The 12,669-nt window shown below is 41.6% G+C and overlaps 1 protein-coding gene across 1 annotated transcript in view; it reads left to right on the top strand.

The window, feature by feature from the left end:
- The window catches only part of TSHZ2 (teashirt zinc finger homeobox 2), a 452,955-nt gene that overhangs the window by 296,177 nt on the left and 144,109 nt on the right, over positions 1-12,669 (top strand). The gene's annotated exons all lie outside the window — the stretch shown is intronic.

Here is a 12,669-nt window from a genome sequence, read left to right as displayed (position 1 = left end):
AGTACCTACATGACCCAGAATAGTATCTGACAACTTACTGAGGATTTACATTATGTCGGCTTCCCCTGCATTCGTTCATTTAATCTCTCCAACAGCACTTTGTCATCACTTTCAGATTCAGACTGAGTCTCAGAGAGTTGAAGTAACTTGGCCGAGGTCACACAGCTGGTAGGTGGCAGAGCTGGAATCAAAGTCACATACCTCTGTCACTACATCCTTCTTAACTGTCCCCTTGTGGACGTGGAATCAGGGACACCTTTGGTTCATGATACATTCTCATCATGGGTCCATTTAGAGTCAATATTTTAATTAGGTAGGGGCATAGTTTCAATAATGCAAGATTCACCACTAAAAACAAGAGCAAGGACTTGAAACCTGCAACCATTTCGCCAAAACTCATGCTCTTTAATGCTGATGGTATGAGTATTTTTCATCTCTGTGCATTTTTATAATTTTTCCATGTAAGTTCATACATGAGAATTCCAAGGTAGATTTCAGTCTCCTGCACCTTGGAGGAAACAGGGGGCTGCCCAGCCATGGATATCGTTCAGAGTGAATGGGTACCACTGAGAAGTGTGAGGGGAAGGAGTCTGGAACCAGGCTGCCTGGTGCTGGATCCTGCTTCTCCACTTACCAGCTACGCGCCCAGTGGTATGCTGGTGAGTGTTTACACACTGGCTCTCCAAGGAAAACCAAGCCCTGATTTGTAGTGTTTACCGATATCTGTGGTGTTAAGTTCTCCCACTGTGGGAAGAGATGCACACAGTGGGCTTTCACGAGCTCAGCTGCATCTTGCATACTTAGTGTGCCACAAATCGCTGAATCTCTCCAGCCTCCAGAGACTGGGCAAAAAGGTGGTTACTGACCTCAAAGATTCTTAGAAGGATTCATGACAAAAACAACAACACGTGGTAAAGCACTTTGCACTGTGTCCAGCACTGAGGTAGGCTTTCACTGAATGTCATTTATTACTGAGACTCTGTTAGGTAGAATCCTGATGTCTAGTGCCTCAATTCTATTATCTTAAAAATAGTAATAAAATGCTTTCCCAGCCCTTCTTTCACAGCATTATTGTAAAGATCAAGTGAAATCATCTACACCAACTGCTTTGGAAAGTTACAAAAAAAAGTTAAAAAAAAAAAAAAGATAAGGGTACTTTACTAAAGTCAAGTGAAAACCTAGAGAATGAATTTTTGCTGAGCAAAAATTATACAACTGAGTCATAATTTTTAGTTCTTCTGTCACTTTTCTTTTCCTGTGCTTTCAGGATCCCCTTGGTTCTTCATACTAATTCCCATTTAGAAGATGTTTAATTGAGAGGGGTCTGGAAACTCACCAACTCAGTAAAAAATTCAGTCCATCAAGAGGTTCGGAGAGTCTTTTCAGTTTAAGTCTTTTTGATTTTTGCCCCTCGATCCTCTAATCCCTTTTGTGAGGAATCTTCAATTATCCCTGTTTTTAGTTCTTATTTCTCAACTTTTCCTTTCGAAAAGCAGGATTTCCATCATGCCTTAACGGTGAAGGCATTATAAACCTTCTTTCAACAATGCTGCTTTGGTTGATAAAGACACCAGTCATCTCTGTTGCTTGAGGCTCCACTGAGCCATTCTCTTCGGTTTGCTCAATTCTTTGTTCAGCCCTCCCCGTGATCTAAGAGAACTCAATATTTAAGTATATCATCTTGGGACTTCCCTGGTGGTCCAGTGGTTAAGACTTTGCCTTCCAGTTCAGGGGGTGAGGGTTTGATCCCTGGTCGGGGAGCTAAGACCCCACATGCCTCATGGCCAAAAAACCAAAACATAAAACAGAAGCAATATTGTAACAAGTTCAATAAAGATTTTTAAAATGATCCACGTCAAAAAAAAATCTTAAAAAAAAAAACTATCATCTTGTATTTTCCACTTAGCACATTTCTGCTTAGTGATTGAGTTTGAATTTCATCCCCATACCCTCCATTTACAAATAGAAATGCTTGACTGGTGGTTCTCCAACTCAAATTCATAGCCATTGGTCATTGGAGTGACCATTCACACCAGTGATCACAGGTCATTTCCATTCACGAGCAGAGCTAGGCCTCCAGATTGCAAGATAGCACAGTAGTTATGAACGTGTGTCCTACAGTCCAAAACCTCCAATTCAGATCTTGACCCTGCAACTTTCTAGATGTGAATTCTGGGTAAATGACTTAAACTCTCTGTGTTTCAGTTTTTCCTATTAGAAACATGAATAATAATAAGTTCTATCTCAAGGGGTAGCAAAGAAAGTTAAATGAGTTGGTACATATATAAAGGGTTTAGAATATGTCCTGGCTAACACCAAAAAAACAAAGTGTTACCTATTATCATCAGAAAGCAGCATTTCTCTAATTTCACTTAGGTGAAATTCATATTTTTGCCATATCTGCATACCCCTTGTGATATTATTTACTTATCAAAAACACTTTTATTAAGGAGGACATTTCATTAATCACTAGCCTACATGGAAAAGCAGTATATCACTTACTAAAAGAAGGAGCTAATGGTAAAAAATAGATGATGGTGATGAAAGATAGATGATAGATAGATAGATAGTACAGAAATAGATAAAGTGCCAACTAAACAGTGTTTTTACATCTAGCCCCACCCTGATGCCTGCCTAAGTCTTAAAGCTGAGATCTTCTCTCTCTTCGTTGTGAAAGAAGTTAGGAAGTATTATTAGTGACGGGTTAAGTTCTTGAACTTGAGACTTTGAACTGAGCCTTTCTTTAGAGTGTTGGAAGAAAATCCAAAACAGAGCCATCTTTCACTCCGTAGTTCCATTTTTTATTGCTGAGTTGATGTACCTTCTAAAAGCTTCTCACATACACCCGGTGATGTGTACCCTACACTCTGGCTAAGATGGGGCTGTAGGGTTCATTACCACCCAGTTCTGTGATGACTGCAAAAAAATGTCAAGTAGTTTGATGGATATTATCCTTGAGGACTGTTTCTCCTCTCGAGTTTAGTTCTCATTATCCAGATGTCTCATCTCCACTTTTTCTTTGTGAGTTTTTCAGATCTAGGTCTGAGTTCATGGCTCCTCTGAAGTCCAGAGATTGATGTCTCGTTGAGGAATTTGAAATTTTCTCTAGGCTTCACCATGCTGAGCAGCCCACCTCCTGGCTCAAACAAAAAGAAACAAAAAAGATCAGACATCAGTATATAAGAGCAGAAAAGTGTGATTCTGCAGTTTAGTTGCTGTAAATTTTTTATCATTAAAATACTAAAATCTATCTTGCAGCATGGTCACCCAACATGAAATATGCTTGTAGTTTCCAATATTTAAGAGTTAAACTCCTTCTACTTAAGCACTGTATTGTTATCTCCCATATCAATCAGGACACCAGAATGAGTGAAGTGCTGTTTAAAACAGCTGGGCCAGCTGGGCTAGCACTCCGAGGAATGCCTCATCTCGAGTCTTTTCCCTCCCACATCCTCTATCTTTTTCTGAAAACAAAGACTCTGAAATATCTTTGCCCCTTATCATAACTTGAGTTTGTTCTGTTCCTCCTTGGTCTGAGGTCAAAGCCATCGTCCTAGAAACTCCTTTATATTCTTGGTCCAAGGCTAAGGTTAGAGTGATACAAACCCAGAAATACAACTCTTCTCTTTTTCCTGTTCAAGGCAATTGAAAGTTTTGCACAGTCATTCAAGTTTCTCATGCAAGCTTTGGATATTTTCCCCAAGCAAAGGAACTGAGATGAAACCAAGTTTGGGAATTTCTGCAGGTTCAGGAACCCCACTGCAAAATGGACTTCAGAGTCTGCTTATTATACAGATGAAAAAGATACAGCACAAAGAGGAAAATTACTTTCTCAAGGCAAATCCAGGGTCTTTGATCATCAATTCATTTACCCCAGACAACTCCAAGACAGAGAAAGGCACGTGACATTTACTTCCCCCGTAGTACCCTGTCCCATGACCCCTAATGATGTGGCCACACAGGCAGATTCATCACATTTTCTCTAGAGTTACCATATTCTTATAATCTCCTCTCCCTACAGTAGATTTCAGTTTACTTAAGAACTAGGAAGAGGAATGATGTCAGGAAATAAATTCACTCTTAACGATAAAGCCTCAAATGCAGAAACAGGAAGGGGAATTAATCCAATGCGAGAAGCCGTAGAGTCCCGATACAATTTCTAATCTATCAAACCACAATAGTACTTGGGCAAGTCATTGCCAAGAGGTAACAGTTTCAATAATGAGGTTTGAACCTAGGCTCCATCACTTATTAACTGTGTGACCTTGAGTAAGATTTAGCTGGTCCAAGCCCCAGTTTACTCGCCTGTCCAATGGAGACGGTAATAGCATCTACTTCCTAAGGCTGTTGTAAGGATGAAATGTTATAATTAGATCCACACCTGACACACTGAAAACACTAAATAAATGTTGTCTGTAATTATCACGTGACCTATTTGAACAGCCCTCAACCCTGGATCATCTACTGTAGAATTTAATGACTTCTTACATAGATCAAATGATTGGCTATGAAATATACAAAATGGTGAACCTAATTCTTGTTCTCTCCTTTCCAGGCAGGGAAGCAGGAGAAATACTGTAGCTGTAAAAGAGCCTCTTAGCTGGGCGGGGCTGGGACTCTGTCTCTCCACCCTCTTTCCACCACAGTCCCATCATGGGTGATCCCCTTCCTTACAGGTCTCGTTCACACAAAACCTATAACCTCACCCTTTTTCCAGTTAGACAAGCATTCATACATTCGTTTAGACAAATATTTATTGAAAACCCACCGGGGCTTCCCTGGTGGCGCGGTGGTTGAGAGTCCGCCTGCCGATGCAGGGGACATGGGTTCGTGCCCCGGTCCGGGAAGATCCCACATGCCACGGAGCGGCTGGGCCCGTGAGCCATGGCCGCTGAGCCTGCGCGTCCGGAGCCTGTGCTCCGCAACGGGAGAGGCCACAACAGTGAGAGGCCCGCGTACCGAAAAAAAAAAAAAAAAAACAAAAATCCACCAGTTGCCGGGTACTCCACTAGGTAAGAGGACGTCCACAGTGAACTGGATAAGCTCTCATGGCTCTTACATTCTAGAGGAAAAGGGCAGGCAACCAACAAATAAACAAAAACACACAAGACCATTTCTAGAGCAGTGCTACAGAGGATACCAGGCACGGCCCTAGGATAGAGGATGATTAGGTGGTGTGTGATGGGATGTGGTTGCGTGGGTGGGCTATTCAGATATAGACTCTTCTGGACAGCCCACTCTGAAGAGGTGACCTGTTTGCTGAGACATAAGTAATTAGAAAGAACTGGCTTTGGAAATCTGGGGAAGCGTGTTGCAGGCAGAGGCAAAAATAAGTCTCTGATACAGGGAAGGGCTTGGCTTATTTGAGAAACAGAAAATGGAATGAGTGTTGGGGTGAGGAAATGAGATTGGAGAGCTGGGCAGAGACTCCTATAGGCTGCCAGAAGGAAGGCTCTGGGAAATCACTGGCAAAGTGAGCCCAGGAATGGTGGGAAAGGTGGCATCTGGTCCACCCTTTGCAAGAATACACTGAAATGCTACTGAGGGGGGAGAAAAATGGTACAGGGAAACTAGAATCTAGTGTCTTTTTTTTCAACGCCAAATAAATAAACTGCCTTATTTTCATCCTTAAAAAGGATCAATCACAAATTACTTGCAGCGCACCTGATAATTGTACAAATCTTCCTTTTGTCTCATTCTTGAGAATCACTCATGGGAGCCTGCCTATCCCAAAAGGGTTGTGGAAGTCATTTTTTGGGCTTATAGATAGACTCTAAGAGTCTCCCAACACCTGTGAATTATACAACCCCACCAGTCAGCAGTGACAGAGTCCCAGGATAGGCAGGGAAGCTTGGAGCCTGGGAATCAGCTTATTCCTGGGCAACCCCCCAACTTAGAAGATGATGGATAGCTAACTAGACCCCATCTGTTCCATAAAAAAGATAAGCCACACCCTGTTTTATTTATGACAGAACTGTAGTGTTTGAACACAATTTGGAATCATCACACTAACAAGGTCAAGAAAAAATTGAGGCAGCTAGTCAAATAATTAATCAGATAAATCCCCCCCCCCAAAGATTTTATGTGAAATAACTTGAACTGCTATTTTCTCCTTAAATTATATTAACTCATCAGCTCACCACATAATGTGATGAGTCCCACATAGTTATAATAAGTAAGTCTCCCAGAAAAATATAGTCCACATAAATATTATGGATCTGATTCCTTTAAAGATATATTGTATTATAAAATAGGGTAATGTGTTTTCCCTTTATTTTGCTCATTTAAAAATATATACTATTTTTATTTTTTTATCTCGTGCATAACTGCTCTATTTCTTTTGTCATTTTGTTGTTCGTGTTGTGTTTCTTGTTTGTTTTTAATTCTAAGACTAACAGATTATTCTCCACCCCACTCCAGCCCAATTTTGCTTTCTTGATTCTCCCAACTGCTAAATAATTAGTCAATATGGTGTCACTCTATGTGCGGAGCCCAGAGAGAAGCAGTCATTGGCCTTTGGTACAACTCAGCAGGGGAGCTCTCGATAGTGAAGTTTGAATTTTGGCTGCATGTCCTTCTTTGCTGGTAAACATCTAAGAATCTAATTAGGTGACTCCAATTTGGCCATTCTTCCTTGGACACTTCATTCTGCTCCATCATACCCAGGTTCTAGAGGACACCAACTTCTAAACTTTACACAGAGCTCATCAGAGAATGATATATTGCCTGACGTCACTGCATATTTTTGGTCTTAAAAACCTAATCTTAAAAAGGTAAAATAAAACAAGATAGAAAAATATAAAACTCAAGCACGTTTTCCTCTTCTGGGTTTTATCTTCCTGTCTTGCCCCGTGCTGTTCCCTGTCAGGTAAGCATTGCTGTAACCAAGCCATTACATGAAGGCATGCCAAAGACACTTTCTAATAAAGTATTTCTCTCAACAACAGATCCAGCAATTTTCAGATTTTTGCTAAGTGCAGCCCTCAGCGAACCCTCACTACCTGTTTTAGTAACTTCCCACAGACTTTCACATTTTGGTAGATTCCGTAGCATTGTTTTGTAATGATCTTTAGGAGAAGGGGGAAAAAAAAGCATAGCAAATGTCAAACCTCAGGAGGTATTCAAGAAGCCTTCAAATCACTACCAATTCAGGATCTGCAAAATCACTACAGCACTTATGTCCCAACGTACGCCTTTTAAGGTCAGAAGGATCATAAAATCACTCAGGACATCTTGTTCTGCTTGAGTTCCTTTTCATTTTCCCACCCTAATGGCAGGTGCTCAAACTTTTTGAGAAAGGCAACTTTTGATGTTCACGTGAAGAGATTTTCTTGACAAAAGATTGGAAGTGTTTGTGTTTTCTTTCTTTTCTTCATCTCCTTTTTTTTAAATCTGAAACTTAATACTTTTGATCTCTAATATAGAAGATACAACAAGTTATGCCCCCCCCACCCCGATCTTCTTTTTCTTTTAAAATGAGTGGCATCTGCCTGTGTTGGTCTGGTTTTGGTGAGTGAGTGAGTGAATATAATTAGCCTCAGCTCAGCTCTATAAATCAGTCAAAGTCATTAGCTGGTCAAACAATCTAATTTCAGGTTCGCTCCCGCGTGTCTAAATGCTGAAATCTTAGACCTTCAGGTAGTTCTCTTAGGGGATTTGGAGAGAAAGCAGGGAGGAAAGAAGGGGTCAGGATTGGTCACTGTAGCCCCTTTCATCCCAGGAGAAGGTGTTGTGTATTTGTTTTTGTGGATTAAATAACTTAGGGGTAGGAGGAACTGAAGACAGTGACTTCTAAAAGAGAAAAAGCAGTAAGTATTACAAACCATAAATTTAGCAGAAAGAATTCGAACTTGAGAATCAATAAGACTGAAGTTCAATTCCATCTTTCTCAGTGACTGTGTGACCTTGGGCAGACCACTTACCCTCTCTGAGTCTTATTTTCCTCAACTATAAAATGAAGATTTAAAAATACCTACCCCACTGCTTTGCCAGGAAAATTTAAAAATTGGTAACAGTATCCTCAGGATGCCATAAATTCTCAGTAAATGTTAGTCTCTGCCCATCCTCGAAATCAAACAAAGCCTTGAATATTTACACATGTATTTAGAACACCTCAACCAACTTCCACAGAAGCAAGATGGCAAACAATCATTTGCAAAAAGCAACGTTCTCTTCCGTGAGTGCCCCTTCCCTTTTTCTAGTTCCTTAGTTACTTGGCAAATTTAATCCCATCGTCCCTAAAAGCACAGTGCCATCTTCAATCCCCAACTTTCAGGTTTTTTAAAAAGGAATCTTCTATTAGGTGACAATTCACCTTTGTGGCAGTGCCATTTGAAGGAAGAAAAGTCTATGTTTTAAACGGCACCCCAGCCAACATGAATTCATCTCCCATTTAGCACTCGGAGATGAGAATATCATAATATTTAAATCAGTTTTGAGAACTTTCTTTGAAAAAGGAAAGGGGGGAAAAATCCACTAGTTGAATACCCAGGAGGCCAGGGGAGTTCAGTTACCATAGAGATTCAAAGCTGGCGCACGGTGTTGGAGAGCAGATTGGTGTCTGTTAATTTTTTTATTTGTAATTTATGTGTGTTGGCTCATTCTCCAAGCCAGTCCAGATTTTCCTGTTTACCTGCCATTCTGCATGATGTGAGTGAGGAATGACAATGCCAGATTTCGGCCATTTCTTTAATTTGTAAACATTATCGAGGGTCAGAGGGACAGCTCAGAACACATGGAGAAGTCCATGCACTTAGTTTTTGGAAAAGGGTAGGGGAAAATTGTGTGGGAATTGCTGGGAGGAGAGAAGAGCCTTGCAAAATTCTTTAGTTCTGAGACCCATTTTAGTCTTATAAATTCTCATTTCATAGAACCTTTTCAGTGACTCATTATTATTCTTTGGTGAATGCAAAAGATAAGGTAGGGGTTTCCCTGGTGGCGCAGTGGTTGAGAGTCCACCTGCTGATGCAGGGGACACGGGTTCGTGCCCCGGTCCGGGAGGATCCCACATGCCGCGGAGCGGCTGGGCCCGTGAGCCATGGCCACTGAGCCTGCGTCCGGAGCCTGTGCTCCGCAACGGGAGAGGCCACAACAGTGAGAGGCCCGCATACCACAAAAAAAAAAAAAAAAAAAAAGATAAGATGGAATTCTTTTTGTCTTTTTTTTTAACATCTTTATTGGAGTATAATTGCTTTACAATGTTGTGTTAGTTTCTGCTGTATAACAAAGTGAATCAGTTATACATATATATATATCCCCATATCTCCACCCTCTTGCGTCTCCCTCCCTCCCACCCTCCCTATCCCACCCCTCTAGGTGGTCACAAAGCACCGAGCTGATCTCCCTGTGCTATGTGGCTGCTTCCCACTAGCTATCTGTTTTACATTTGGTAGTGTACATATGTCCATGCCACTCTTTCACTTTGTCACAGCTTACCCTTCCCCCTCCCCATGTCAAGTCCATTCTCTACGTCTGCGTCTCTATTCGTGTCCTGCCCCTAGGTTTATCAGAACCATTTTTTTTTTTAGATTCCATATATATGTGTTAGTATACAGTATTTGTTCTTCTCTTTCTGACTTACTTCACTCTATATGACAGACTCTAGGTCTGTCCACCTCACTACAAATAACACAATTTTGTTTCTCTTTATGGCTGAGTAATATTCCATTGTATATATGTGCTGCATCTTCTTTATTCATTCATCTGTCGATGGACACCTAGGTTGCTTCCATGTCCTGGCTATTGTAAATAGAGCTGCAATGAACATTGTGGTACACGACTCTTTGAATTATGGTTTTCTCAGGGTATATGCCCAGTAGTGGGATTGTTGGGTCGTATGGTAGTTCTATTTTTAGTGTTTTAAGGAACCTCCATACTGTTCTCCATAGTGGCTGTATCAATTTACATTCCCACCAACAGTGCAAGGGGGTTCCCTTTTCTCCACACCCTCTCCAGCATTTACTGTTTGTAGATTTTTTGATGATGGCCATTCTGACCGGTGTCAACCTGTGGCAAACACGATCCCTGCAAATAAGTTATCCTTGTGGCCTAAACGTCTAAGTCGTTGTCTTTCCAACAGTGTATGGGTGCTGGGTGGGAAAGTGGATATTAACAGTGTTGCTTGGACCCTCGTCACACTTCCCTGGGATTAGGCTATGGGACACTATCAGTCCTTCTGACAATTAAGTGGACCCAGTTCCATAGTCTCAAGAAAGGAGCAAGGAGATTAATTCTTTATAGACACCATCCTTTAGTCTCAGTGAACCGTGGACTAAGAAAGCAAGCCTTAGAGATGGGCTTCAGTGGATGACAACTAATAAATACTCATTTCCATAAAATTTAAATGAACCCAGTAAAATCTGCCTCGTGCTGTGCCAGAACCCCATCTCATTACTCAGAATAGCAGCAATGTAATTATTGGAGACCATGCCCTCCACGCCGAGGTGACTGGTGGTAAAGTCATAACTAATTTCCATGCACGCGGCCACCGCGGCGGTAAAAATAAGTACCTAGGACTCTTCAAGTCCTTTCTGCTCTAGGCCGTCTCTCCTTCCAACCACAGGTACCTTATACAATAATAATTTTCAAACACAGGGCTGCGTTTTGATTAGCCAAAAGACACAGCCAAGATTTCTTTTTCTTTCAGCACGCATAGGCAACAGGCCCAATACTTAAATATTTAAAAGATGGCATGTGCAGTTTAAGAAAATTTCAAAACTTTAGACACCCACAGAGATGGACTGGTTTACCCCTGCCACTGAGTTTTGCATCCCCTTTGCATTTTCAATGACCTTTAAGCAATGATGAGGTCTGTCTTGTTGAGACTTAATTGCTTAATTAGAGAAGCCGTTCTTAGTAGACAAATATTTCCTTTAAAATTCATCTTTTAATTTTACAAAGACTTCATTGGATTTTAGGCAAAATTGGAAGCTGTTTCATATCTTCAACAGCGAAACTGGAAAATGGTTCAAACAATACAGAGACAAACTGCATTTTCCTGTGAAGACTGTCATATCTAAGACAGATCTTCCATAAAATTTTCAGTGGATTGACATTTTCTCAGTCCGTTGAGATACGCCTAAACTTCCACACCACCTTGAAATCCAGAGCCCACTTGATATCTCTGTGAGTTTCTGAACACTTTTATCTTTCCTCGTCCCTTCTGGCCATGAGAGGGAGGCAATATGGGATCATGATTAAGAACATAGATGCTGGGATCAGACTGCCTAGAATTAACTATTGTTAATTCTGACCTTGGACAAGATAAGTAACCTCCTTGTTCTCATCTGTGAAATAAAGGAAAGTGAAAGGTCCTACTTTATGGGATTGTTGTGAGGATTAAATAAGTGAAACTTTCAAGTGAAACTTCAAACAGGGCTTGCCATAAAGTGTTCAGAAAAATGTTTGCTGTTATTATTTTTTGCTTCTGCAGAATTCCTTTTTCCCACTCTTTTCTTTGTAGTGATTCCTTTATCACTTCCCTCGAGTTGACCCAAGGTGGGCACAGAACCCACGCCCCCTGCAGTGGAAGCGCAGAGTCTTAACCACTGGACCACCAGGGAAGCCCCACAAACATATCTTGTAGTGAGGTTTTATACAAGGTGGAGGTGATTAGAATCAGTAATTTAATATTTTTTTGAGTTCCCCATAAGTATAACATGTCTATTGTACCAAACATTATACTACTTGTAGCATATATAATATTACAGTATAATTGAGAAGTCCCTCAATTATAGTCCCATTATGTTGTTTGTTTCTCCCCCTCACCACCTCACTGCCCCTTGGAAAAGCAAAACAGAACAAAACCCAAAAAACTTCCCTCTTAATTATTATGCAGACCTATAAACTTCGAGGCCCCAAACTTAAACTCAGCCCTCACCGATTTTACACAGCAAAGATCTGTTAATGAACTTTTAAAAACACTGATAATTCCTCCGGGAACCTATTTTTGTCTGCCCTCCATCAATCTGGGTACAAGAAAGGAAGTGGGTGGAGCTATGTGAATGATGCTACCCCAATAGAAGGCCACTGTCTGTTCCAGTTTTAAAGAACCACTTTTTCTTCATTTCTTTCTTTCCTGGTACAGTGATCATCAGCACCTACAGACAAAGAGAGGTCTGAGATTTACAGATTTGAAGCGCCCGATTTCTTACTGCTGAGCCCCTCTACTTATCAGCTAGATAAGGCCAGGAGTGCCTGCGTCAGGGCCCTCTGACCCATCCCAGACCGAAGAGAACGACAGGACATGTAAGAAATGCTCCTTCACAAATTTCAGGCAGCCCCCAGTTCTCTCGATTCCCTGCTCCCATGCCTTTTGCTCTGGCTTTAAGCTGGCAACAGGAGATGCCTTGAAGGTCTCACCTTGAACGTGTTTTGATCTCAGGATCTGGCGCCTCACTGGGCATCACACATGTACAATATAAAAATGTGTTTGGGGCTTCCCTGGTGGCGCAGTGGTTGAGAGCCCACCTGCCGATGCAGGGGACACGGGTTCGTGCCCCGGTCCGGGAGGATCCCACATGCCGCGGAGCGGCTGGGCCCGTGAGGCATGGCCGCTGAGCCTGCACATCCGGAGCCTGTGCTCCGCAACGGAAGAGGCCACAACAGTGAGAGGCCTGCGTACCGCAAAAAAAAAGAAAAAAATGTGTTTGGCTGCAAGTAACAGAGGAC

The sequence above is a fragment of the Stenella coeruleoalba genome (assembly GCF_951394435.1).
Source record: "Stenella coeruleoalba genome assembly, chromosome: 15".
NCBI lineage: Eukaryota > Metazoa > Chordata > Mammalia > Artiodactyla > Delphinidae > Stenella > Stenella coeruleoalba.
Note: the sequence above shows the minus strand (reverse complement) of the source record. Positions and strands in the feature narration are given on the sequence as shown.